The 11,813-nt window shown below is 49.3% G+C and overlaps 1 long non-coding RNA gene across 2 annotated transcripts; it reads right to left on the reverse strand.

The window, feature by feature from the left end:
• Positions 1–2,571: 2,571 nt before the first annotated feature.
• Positions 2,572–11,094, reverse strand: LOC141008540 (uncharacterized). Of its 2 annotated transcripts, XR_012180083.1 has the most exons (3): positions 9,831–11,094; positions 3,580–3,784; positions 2,572–2,869 (listed from the first exon to the last, which is right to left on the reverse strand). It is a non-coding gene; the product is annotated as an uncharacterized lncRNA (long non-coding RNA). The 2 variants fall into 2 exon arrangements; XR_012180082.1 differs by lacking the exon at positions 3,580–3,784.
• Between the last annotated feature and the right edge of the window lie 719 nt (positions 11,095–11,813).

Consider the following 11,813-nt stretch of genomic DNA (forward strand, 5'->3'; position numbering starts at 1 on the left):
TCTGCTCTGTGCAGATTGCTGCGGTCTGCATCGACCAAAAGTAGACTTGGCGTGTTTTATCCACGAAGCAGAGCAGAGAGCCGCTTCTGGGACGCAGCTGACACGTGCCGTGGCAAAGCTGGTGGAAACACGAGCATTCAGCTCCAGCGACCATAACACAGCTGAGACGATCCTGGTGGAATCTGGGAGTAAAAGTCAAAGGCAGCACTAGCTGCTCTGTGAGGTCATACTTAGACATGAGTGCTTTAAGCTAAATGCTAAAATGCTCTCAATACCAATGCTAACATTCTGATGTTTAGCCGGTATAAATACTATATTCACCATCTTAGTTTAGTGTGTTAAGGCTAAATAGCACCCAAAGAGAGTACAGCTGAAAATGATAGGAATGTCTTGAGTTTAATTCTGGTTCCTCAGCGTTCTATACAGCCCGTCCTCATTAGGATGGACTGTGAAAGCAGCTTATTATAAACCATATTGACATTTGTTGTAAGGCACCACCCTCTAGTAGCTGTAGTAATTATAATAATAATGTCAGTATAATATGTAATATTACAGCAGCAAAGGACGACGTGTGGTGAAGCAGTATCAAGTGTGAAAAAATGTGTATAAGGAGAAGGTTGGGGTGGACAGTTCAGGTAGACAAGCCCAGGACCTTCATCCAGGAGACCGCTGTTCATGTCCAGTGTGAAACCACAATTCAGTGGTGTTAAGTTACGTCACGTATGTAAGATGTTGCATTCAGCATCTTTAGCATGACTAAAAATAGAGCTGCAGAGTTTTGCATTAAAGCAAAACCTACACCCCCGTGGAGAAAAAACGATGAAATCAATTAACTGAAAAGAAAATGCAGGAGTGCTGAGAGAAGATGGAGAAAAAGTAAATTGACAGTTCATCAACTTTTCTAAAAGTTGTTTTTATGGTTGGTGATGAGTTGTGAGAAATGGGAAATTCGTGCCTTTTTGACTGCATTATCGTAGGTTTTGAGTTGTTGATGTAAAATCTCGTAATGAACTGTCAATTTACTTTTTCTCCATCTTCTCTCAGCACTCCTGCATTTTCTTTTCAGTTCATTGATTTCAACGTTTTTTCTCCACGGGGGTGTAGGTTTTCTTTTTATTGTTTTAGTTAAAAGTGGAGCTACCGAGTCCAGAGTTGACTTCAGTCTACTGTTAAAATTATCAACGATAAAATCACAAGGTGCAGGTAAAATTTCAGCAGGAGTGCTCTGTAAAATCTCCATAAAATTTGCAGCCACTACTTATTATCTAAAATCACATCATTCATCAAAAGTTCTACTTAAAAGAGAGCAAACATTAAAAAGTGCCATGTTGATGGTGACAGGTGGCTTGTTGACTGGAGAGGTGGATTGTTCTGTGAGCGGTCTAAGGTTATGAAAGTTCGCAGAGTGGGTATGGCAGTGTCTGATGTGCTGATGGAGTGTAATGATTACCTGAATGGGTGAAGTGTTGATGTGAATATGAGGTCCAAGTCCGGTGTTGTGTGTATGGTGGTTAGAGGTGGAACTGAATGGATAGGAGCAAGGACCTGGGGGACATCAATCGGTGGCGGACAGAGCAGCTGGTGCGGGTTTGGGGAGATTGGCATGCTGTACGCCGTGTGCCAGGTTGGCTGACAGCATGTGGGCACCTGCTCTGTTCAGGTGAAGCCCGTCTGGCCCAAAGAGATGTCGCCTCTCCCAGAACACGTCAAAGTTATTGACGAAGCCGACATGGTGTGAGTTGCAGGCAGAGGAGAGCCAGGTGTTGAGGCTGAGCAGCCTGCTGAAGCTGCCTATCCCACCAGGGCCCCGGTGTGGGTTAAAAAGTGACTTGACTTGACTTGACACAACCTGTGACTTGACTGAAAAAATGATTTGGGACTTGCTTGAGACTTGGACCAATGAGACGTTATGCCTGCTCAGCATGCTTTCAAATTATTTTTTTCATTAATTGTTGATGTTAACTTGATGAAATGAAAATGAAAAGACGGCAGATCGTTTATCTTAATTTCCAGTTGTGTCTCATATTGTCAGCGTTGTGCCTAAGGTGTTCAATGAACGATCGTTCATGAACTTGTTCATATTTTGGGCGAACGTGAACTGAACGTACTGTATTTCTGCCTGATGAACGTTATTGTGAACGTGTTCATTCTGGTGTTTGTGAACGGTGCTCTCTCACAGTTTAACTTCGTTCAAGAGAGTGCCAGATTTCCATAGAGCCTTCCAGGCGAAAACCCAGCTAAAACACACCGTAAACAGGCCTTAATATGTAGCGGAAAAAACACCCAATCTGGCAACACCAGCCACCACAGAGTCGCACCGCCGCATGCGTCATCAAAATGCGAAGCATGGAGGCAAAAACAAATGAAGGCAGCAGCACTACCTCAGACTCTGCCTCCCCCATTAATACGGCATCTTCATATTGTGGCAACACGAGGGTTATTACCATGTTATGTACCAAATACCAACAACGCCACCTTGGGTTAGGGCCCAAGGACCCGTACTATAGGTCAATTATTATCTACGAAAGAGGACACTCAGGTTCGTTCACTCAGGGAGGGCAGGAGACGGAGTTCAATGTTCACATATACAAACTTTTATTATTTAAAAGTCCACAAGATTTGGCACTAAATGGAAAAAAAGGAGAAAGGAGCCCAACTGGAGAAAGTGGGGGGGTTCAGGCTGAGGCTTACCGGCTGGAGGAGGGGTTGTGATAGGGGAGATGACATCCAAAAAGAAAAAGGAGAACACCCCACTCACAGCAAAAAGGTGACGTGCACAAAGAAAATCTTGAACGGGGATCACACAACACACAAGGGGATCACCACCACCCAGGGGAACCACCACCACCAACACCGTCGGCCTTCAGCACTAGGGGAAGAGGAAAACACAATTAGGAGGGCCCACAGTTAAAGAAAAAAAAACATTTTATAATTTGTGCCAACAAACTATAGATAATAAACTGAAAAAAATATTGAATTAATCATAAATCAACCAACCAAGACAAGAAATCAAGAGTCTCTGGCCAGAGATCAACTCAAGAATTAACCATAACTATTTAAGTTTAACAAATAAGAAAAACTTTAATTGCAATCAACTCTCAAAATAAACAAATTACCCCAACAAAAAACAATAAACACCCAAAATACTAGGAAATTACCAAAAGAAAATCAGCCATTAAACAGAAGATAAACAAATAAACAATAACACCAAACCTCGGCGGCTTGCCTTTAAAACACGCACACGCACACACACACACACACACACACACACGGTCAGTAGCAGGAAGCAGGTGGACCAAAGGCGGCCGACCGGGTCCAAACCGAGCCGTTGGCGCAGCGGCAGCAACACAGTACAGTGGCCAAACAGCGACCCACACCACCCGTCGGAGTAGGCAGCAAGCAGCAGCAGCAACAACACAGTACAGTGGCCAAACAGCGACCCACACCAAGCCGTCAGAGTAGCGGCAGCAAGCAGCAGCAGCAAGCAGCAGCAGCAACAACACAGTGGCAGAACAGCGGCGAAGCAGCGGTAGTGACGTAGCAGTGGCCCAGGTGCCGTGATTGAGCAGCAGCGCTTACTTAGCTTAATTAGCTTTAGCATCCATTACTCCGGTATTAGTCCGGGGATATTAGCGTCCCATCCAAAGAGGGAGAGGGGTGAAGAAAATCACACAGCGGGGGAAGACAGCCACCATGCATGCAGCACACGACCAGCAGACAATGCTCCGGTCGGCAGCAGCAAACACACCAAATAATCGCCTCGACCGCAGTGGAAACGCCAGATCTGTGCTCAGATGCTAGTGGCGAGTACCACGACCCGGAAGTGGACGGGCCGAAGAGGCAGGAAGCGAGAGGTCAGGAGGAGGAGCACGACCTACTTTTATCCCCTCGGTCTGCGTAACAATTGGCTAATGAGCCAGAGGGGCGGTGGTGCAGCAAAACTAAGTTTGATATGGCAATGATGCCTCATATCACTACAATCCACCCCCCCCATGTTCATCGTCGACCCGACGATGCACTTGAAAGATAGCCTCTAAGACCATGGTCTAAAGAAAGCAGACACAGCACTTGACTGAACGGCTGAAGGCCCTTCATGAGCCACCTCATTGGCAGGCCTGGGTAAGTGATGGAGGTTTGAATGTTGACCAGCTGTAGATCGGGTCGTCCGTCGCCTGACAGCTTCATCATTCCCTGGAGGAAGGACTGCCACGGGAGCGGCCCTGACAGTAGGAGGCCGTACCATCGAGTGGGCAGGAAGTGCTGAGGGTAAAGGTACTGTACGTAGCACAGCGGTGTCGCTACTCCCAGAAGAGGGAGAGGCCGAAGGAACTGAAAGAGCAGGGGGCAATGGGGCTGTTGAGGCAACGGGTGTCGCCGATGCAAGAGCCGGTTGGACTTCTCCCGCAGCATGACCAGCGGGAGGGAGGATGGTGTCCCTTACCACAGCCATCAAGTCCTCGTCATCAGACGAGCTCGCCAGCGCTGCTGGCCGGCCAAGTGAGATGGGAAGAGGAGCATGGTTGTTGCCTGAAGCAGCCATCCCAACTATGGCTTTAAGCAGTGTTCGGTGTACCCGTTTGACCTTGGCAGGGTCGTCCTCTGGTGCAACTGTATACACCGCACCATTACCAGGGGGAGCTTTAATCACCCGATGCACCACAGGATTCCATCTGTCCTGGATCTTATGACGACCCTTCCAACCAAACTCCTTTAAAAACACTAACTGGCCCTCCACCAGTGGTTCTGACCGGACCGACTGGTCATGATTTTCCTTCCGGCGTTGAGCTGCCTCCTTTAGCCTACCCCGGACGCCTTCAAACGCCACGTGTAACCGGGTCTGATGCTCCCGGACCCAGTCATTCACCGTCCCGTCTACAGGATCCTGCACTCTTCCCAACAAGAAATCAACAGGGAGCCTTGCTTCACGACCAAACATGAGGAAAAAGGGGGATTCCCCAGTGGATTGGTGTGGAGTAGTGTTATAAGCGTACAGTATCTGAGGTAGACAGGAGTGCCAGCAACGCTTTCTAGAGGGAGGCAAAGTGCGCAGCAAATCATGAAGAGTGCGGTTGAAACGCTCGCACTGACCGTTACCTGCCGGATGGTACGGTGTGGTGCGGGATTTCTCGATAGTGTAGAGACAGCACAGCTGCTGAATAAGTACACTTTCGAAGTTGCGACCCTGATCGGAATGAATGCGGGCTGGAACACCAAACTTCGAAAACCACTCCGTGACGAGCACTTGTGCCACAGTAGAGGCGCGCTGGTCACGAGTGGGGATGGCAAGGGTGTATTTGCTAAAAACATCCGTCAGCACCAGGACATTCTCCAGCCCGTTATGGGTGGGTTCAAGCAGGGTGAAATCCATTGCAAGGATTTCATTAGGCTCTGAAGCCAGCAGATGTCCCATAAAGCTATGAGCTGGTGGCCTGGAGTCCTTAGCCACTTGGCACCTCTCACACATTTGACACCAACGCTTCGCATCAGACGACATCCCCGGCCAATAGCACCGCTGCCGGAGCAGTTCCAAAGTTCTGCCCAACCCCTGGTGGCCATGATTTTGGTGGACCTCCATGAGGACTTTGTCCCTCAGAGCAGCTGGCAAAAGCACCTGGAGAACTACTTCCCCCCCGTCGGAGCGAGAGACTTGCCGGTACACCACTCCGGCCCGCTCAATCAATCGCTCCCACTGCTTGAGAAGCACCAAGGCTGATGGAGATAACCGGTTACGTTCGTCATGATTCGGGTATCGTTTCTGCTGCCAAAACACAAGAACTTCCTGGGTCACAGGATCAGCTTGCTGAAGTTCACCAATGTCTGCCGGCAGATACTGAGGCAGGGCCTGAACAGCAGCCTGACAGGCTCTAGGCCCCCTGACCTGAAGAACCTGTTGCAAGGGCTGAGGAAGTGATGTGCCGGAGACCATCGTCTCAAGATCTAGGGTTCTGGGAGGATGCAAGCGAGACAGAGCATCCGCATTCGTGTTACTCTTGCCCGAACGGTAACGGATCTCAAAATTAAACGACGCAAGTTGGGCTGCCCAACGCTGCTCCAGGGCTCCAAGCTTAGCCGATGTCAGGTGGCTGAGCGGGTTATTGTCTGTGAAGACAATGCATTTGTGGCCTAGCAAGTACTCACGAAATTTATCCGCCATAGCCCATTTTAACGCCAGAAACTCAAGCTTCATGGAGCTATAATTGGCGGGGTTGCGTTCAGTCGGCCTTAAGCTTCGGCTGGCGAAGGCTATGGGCCGCACCTTTCCTTCTCTATCCTGGGAGAGCACTGCACCCAGGCCTCCATGGCTTGCATCAACTTCCAAAATAAAAGGAAGGGAAAAGTCAGCATATGCCAGCACGGGTGTGGTGATAAGCTTAGATTTTAAAGCATCAAAGCTCTGCTGATGTTCCCCTGTCCATTTTTCCACCACTTGTGGTTCAGACCGTCTGGACTTGGACCCCACAAGTTCAGCTACAAGGCGATGTAGAGGGGCAGCCAACTTGGCAAAGCCCTCCACAAAGCGACGATAGTAACTTGCGAACCCGAGAAAGGACCGCAGCGCCAAGATGGTGGTGGGGGGCTGCCAGTTGGCTACCACCTCAACCTTGCTTGGATCGGTGGAAACACCTTCGGTTGAAATGATGTGACCCAAATAACGCACCTCCTGCTGAAAGAACGAACACTTTGACAACTTCGCTTTCAGACCTTCGTGTTGTAACCGCTGCAGGACCACTTCCAGCCTCTTAAGATGTTGTTGGAAGGTGGAGGAGAAGACCACAATGTCATCCAAATACAAAAGCAATGACTGACATTGTTGATCTCCAAAAACCCGCTGCATGAGTCGCTGGAAAGTGCTGGGTGCATTACACAACCCGAAAGGCATGCGGTTCCATTCAAAGAGTCCGAAAGGAGTGCAAAACGCTGTCTTGGGTCGGTCGGCCTCTGCCACCGGGACTTGATTGTACCCACTGGCTAAATCCATAGTGGAAAACCAGCGGGCTCCTGTGAGGGCATCCAGCGATTCCTCGATCCGAGGAAGAGGAAATGCGTCTTTTCGGGTCTTGTTGTTAAGCTGCCGGTAGTCTACGCACAAGCGCAGGCTACCATCCTTCTTCTTAACTAACACAATTGGTGATGCAAATGGACTGCAGCTTTCCCTGATGACCTGCGCATTAAGCAGCTGGTTGATGTGTTCCTTGACCACTTCGTATTCCGATGGCGGAATACGCCTATAGCGCTGACGTATGGGAGTGTCATCCAAAAGCCGGATTTCATGCGCTATCAGGTTGGTGCACCCCAGGTCGCTGTCGTGGGAGGAAAAGACAGAAGCATATTTCCAAAGAAGAAGTCGGGCTTCCTTCTGTTCGTCAGCTGACAAAACAGATAGGTCAACCGCATCTATTTGGTCTTGCAGCGTAGAAACTACAGCCTGGGATGCAACGGTGGCCAAGAAAGATGGAACCTCCTTAACACCAGAAGGTAAGCTCACCACACCGACCTCACGCAAAGCACCAACCTCTGTACGAGGGTAAAGCAACACATCAGCAGTTCCAACATTTACAACAGGTATGTACACAGTACCTCCCTCAACTCTAACCAGTGCTGGGGATGCAAGCAGCCCAGCAGGAAGGCCCCGATCCAAGGGCTCAAAGAGCACAACAGTCCCAGAGTACTGGGCCGAACAGGTGGTTGGAACAAACTGCATAGTGCCACCAAAGATACGGCAAGCTTTCTTGCCTCGCAGCTTGACCTTGCTAATGACATCTGAAGAAGAAGTCAGAGAGGCTTGATGGCATCTCTGCAATGCCTGCACCACAGACCTTGGTGCTTCAGTGACGGTGGGCAAATTAAACAGGGCAGAGCCATGTTGCCCAAACAAGGTGCTGTAGCATCTTCGTAAAATGTTCATCCCCAAGACACCTGGGGCAGGAAGAGAAGCATCAGCTGGAGGGTCCTTGACCACCAGTAGCCCACACCCTGGCAAAGTCCTACCGCAAAGCTCGACTTCCAGTTCCAAGTAGCCGAGATATGGGATGGGCAATCCATTGGCTGCTTGAAGCTGAAGCCAATGGCAAGACTGAAGTTTGTCTTGGTCCCAAGTCGCGAAGTGTTGCCGGAAGAAGCTTTCTCTGATAGTGGACACCATGGACCCAGTGTCCACTAAGCAAGGAACTGTTACTCCCCCCATAACCATGTCCATGTGTGGACAAGCGCTGATTAGCTTAGCCTCTCTCCCATCCCCCAACGTGACAGGTGAGCCAGTAGCAGCTCCCCTCGAACTTTGGCTCCGCAGTTCGACGGGCGCTAGTTTCCCGAATGCTGAGCTGGATCCCGCCGAGAGGCTGGCCGAGAAGAAGCGGTCACTGAAGGTTGAGAAGGGACACGCTCTCCTCTACACTCCCTGGCGAAGTGGCCAGGCTGCTGACATCGCCGGCAGATGACTGGGCCACGATAAGAAGAAAGGTTACGCTGCTGATTGATCTGCAGCTGAGCAAGAGTGTCGGTGAGATGGTTAAGCTGTTCCTGTTGGAGCTTCAGCATTTGTTTCACCTCCTGCAGCTCCGAAGCCTGGCGTGGACTAGCTACGGAAGGAGCAGTCTGGACACCACACTGCAAGCCCATCAATGAAGGAACTGAGTGGCTTCGGCCCCGAACCCCCCCTGGCAATCCCTCTCGCTCCCACCTAATTGCCTCTGCCCTAGCATCCAGCAGAGAGACTGTAGGCTGCCTGCGTACTAATTGTTTTAATTCTCGACGGAGGGAACCATCAATGACGTTTTCAATAAACTGATCGCGCAACAACACATCTGCATTTGGCATCTCGCTTGGAGCGCTTTGTTTCACCGCAGACATCAAACTCATTAACGCGAGGGAGAACTCTTGGAGAGTCTCCCCATCTTGTTGTCGCCTCGAGAAAAACGCCTCCTGTAAGGCAACGTACGAGTCGGCGCAACCATACAACTCTCGCAAAACCACAATGATTTTAGCTGGGTCACCTCTGTCAGTGGTCGAGCGATATTTTATTTCTTCACGCGCCTCTCCCTCTAAATGGTCAAAAAGAAAGAATGCTTGATCGTATGTGGACAGGTGGCGAGCCCTCATGCAAGCCTGAGCTTCCTCAATCCACTCCTCTAGCCCTATACCTGATCTACCCCTAAACACTGGGCACTTCCTATCTCGGGGTACAAGGACCAGTCGCTCTGTTACAGGAGCGGTAGAAGTGGACGGTGCTGGAAGAGGTTCAGCAGGAATGGAAGGTGCAGCACTAGGACCAGGCACAGCCACAGCCTGTTCCTGCTGCAATCTATCATTCTCTGCCCTCAACTGTGCCACCAAATCCCTCAACTCTTGTAGCTCTCCCTCCATTACTACAGTTACGGCTAAACTGAACACTAGAGCCACGACTACCAAAAGAACACAATGGACTCACCGCTGGTTCGACTTAAGCTGCTACCCATTCACACACAAAAAGGCAATCTGAAAAGCAATAGGACAGAAAGAAAGAAAACATGGAACACACGTCTCCACCTCCACAGAGTTTATCCTGCCGACAACGCCAAGTTTGTGGCAACACGAGGGTTATTACCATGTTATGTACCAAATACCAACAACGCCACCTTGGGTTAGGGCCCAAGGACCCGTACAATAGGTCAATTATTATCTACGAAAGAGGACACTCAGGTTCGTTCACTCAGGGAGGGCAGGAGACGGAGTTCAATGTTCACATATACAAACTTTTATTATTTAAAAGTCCACAAGATTTGGCACTAAATGGAAAAAAAGGAGAAAGGAGCCCAACTGGAGAAAGTGGGGGGGTTCAGGCTGAGGCTTACCGGCTGGAGGAGGGGTTGTGATAGGGGAGATGACATCCAAAAAGAAAAAGGAGAACACCCCACTCACAGCAAAAAGGTGACGTGCACAAAGAAAATCTTGAACGGGGATCACACAACACACAAGGGGATCACCACCACCCAGGGGAACCACCACCACCAACACCGTCGGCCTTCAGCACTAGGGGAAGAGGAAAACACAATTAGGAGGGCCCACAGTTAAAGAAAAAAAAACATTTTATAATTTGTGCCAACAAACTATAGATAATAAACTGAAAAAAATATTGAATTAATCATAAATCAACCAACCAAGACAAGAAATCAAGAGTCTCTGGCCAGAGATCAACTCAAGAATTAACCATAACTATTTAAGTTTAACAAATAAGAAAAACTTTAATTGCAATCAACTCTCAAAATAAACAAATTACCCCAACAAAAAACAATAAACACCCAAAATACTAGGAAATTACCAAAAGAAAATCAGCCATTAAACAGAAGATAAACAAATAAACAATAACACCAAACCTCGGCGGCTTGCCTTTAAAACACGCACACGCACACACACACACACACACACACACACGGTCAGTAGCAGGAAGCAGGTGGACCAAAGGCGGCCGACCGGGTCCAAACCGAGCCGTTGGCGCAGCGGCAGCAACACAGTACAGTGGCCAAACAGCGACCCACACCACCCGTCGGAGTAGGCAGCAAGCAGCAGCAGCAACAACACAGTACAGTGGCCAAACAGCGACCCACACCAAGCCGTCAGAGTAGCGGCAGCAAGCAGCAGCAGCAAGCAGCAGCAGCAACAACACAGTGGCAGAACAGCGGCGAAGCAGCGGTAGTGACGTAGCAGTGGCCCAGGTGCCGTGATTGAGCAGCAGCGCTTACTTAGCTTAATTAGCTTTAGCATCCATTACTCCGGTATTAGTCCGGGGATATTAGCGTCCCATCCAAAGAGGGAGAGGGGTGAAGAAAATCACACAGCGGGGGAAGACAGCCACCATGCATGCAGCACACGACCAGCAGACAATGCTCCGGTCGGCAGCAGCAAACACACCAAATAATCGCCTCGACCGCAGTGGAAACGCCAGATCTGTGCTCAGATGCTAGTGGCGAGTACCACGACCCGGAAGTGGACGGGCCGAAGAGGCAGGAAGCGAGAGGTCAGGAGGAGGAGCACGACCTACTTTTATCCCCTCGGTCTGCGTAACAATTGGCTAATGAGCCAGAGGGGCGGTGGTGCAGCAAAACTAAGTTTGATATGGCAATGATGCCTCATATCACTACAATATGATTACTTAAAACAATTTTATGAAAAGGTCAGTAATGATCCAGGTGGGAAAAATCTTACCTTTTTGTGTAAACTTTGCCCGCCGGATTTCAAGAAGCAACTCCGTACATCAACAACATCAACAGCAAACCTGAAACGGCACAGTGAACTAAAGCACCCAGCTGGCCTTTCAAGGTATGTGCGAGTGAATAAAAAATCAAAAGACACAACAATGGCGAGCCAAAACAGATCCTCTTCCACCCAAATCACATTAACGGCGTACAGTAGCGGCTCCGTTGTCTTCATCTCCCAGCCGCAGCTGGACAACCTGGTTTTGCAATATATTGTCGGAGACCTGCAGCCTTTGAGTAAAGTGGGAAGTCCAGCATTCATAAACCTAATTAAAAAAACATGTCTCCTGCATGTGGACCTAAATAGACTTTTCAGTGGAGGTAATCAGACACACCTCCCCTTCCCAATACTGTGAAGTTAAGTTGAGTGTGAATGATACAGGTCTACCCTGTTACAGTTTTGTATGTGGTGGCCACAGACAATTGCTCTTCCTTCCTGACTGATTCTTCTCTAGTTTTAGTTCTGCTAGTGTCCTTGTCACTACTGGTAGCATGAGGCGGTACCTGCAACCCAATCAGGTTGCACAGGTAGTCCAGCTCCTCCAGGATGGCGCATCTATACGTGCAGTCACAAAAAGGATT

Source organism: Pagrus major, chromosome 14 (assembly GCF_040436345.1).
Source record: "Pagrus major chromosome 14, Pma_NU_1.0".
Lineage (NCBI taxonomy): Eukaryota > Metazoa > Chordata > Actinopteri > Spariformes > Sparidae > Pagrus > Pagrus major.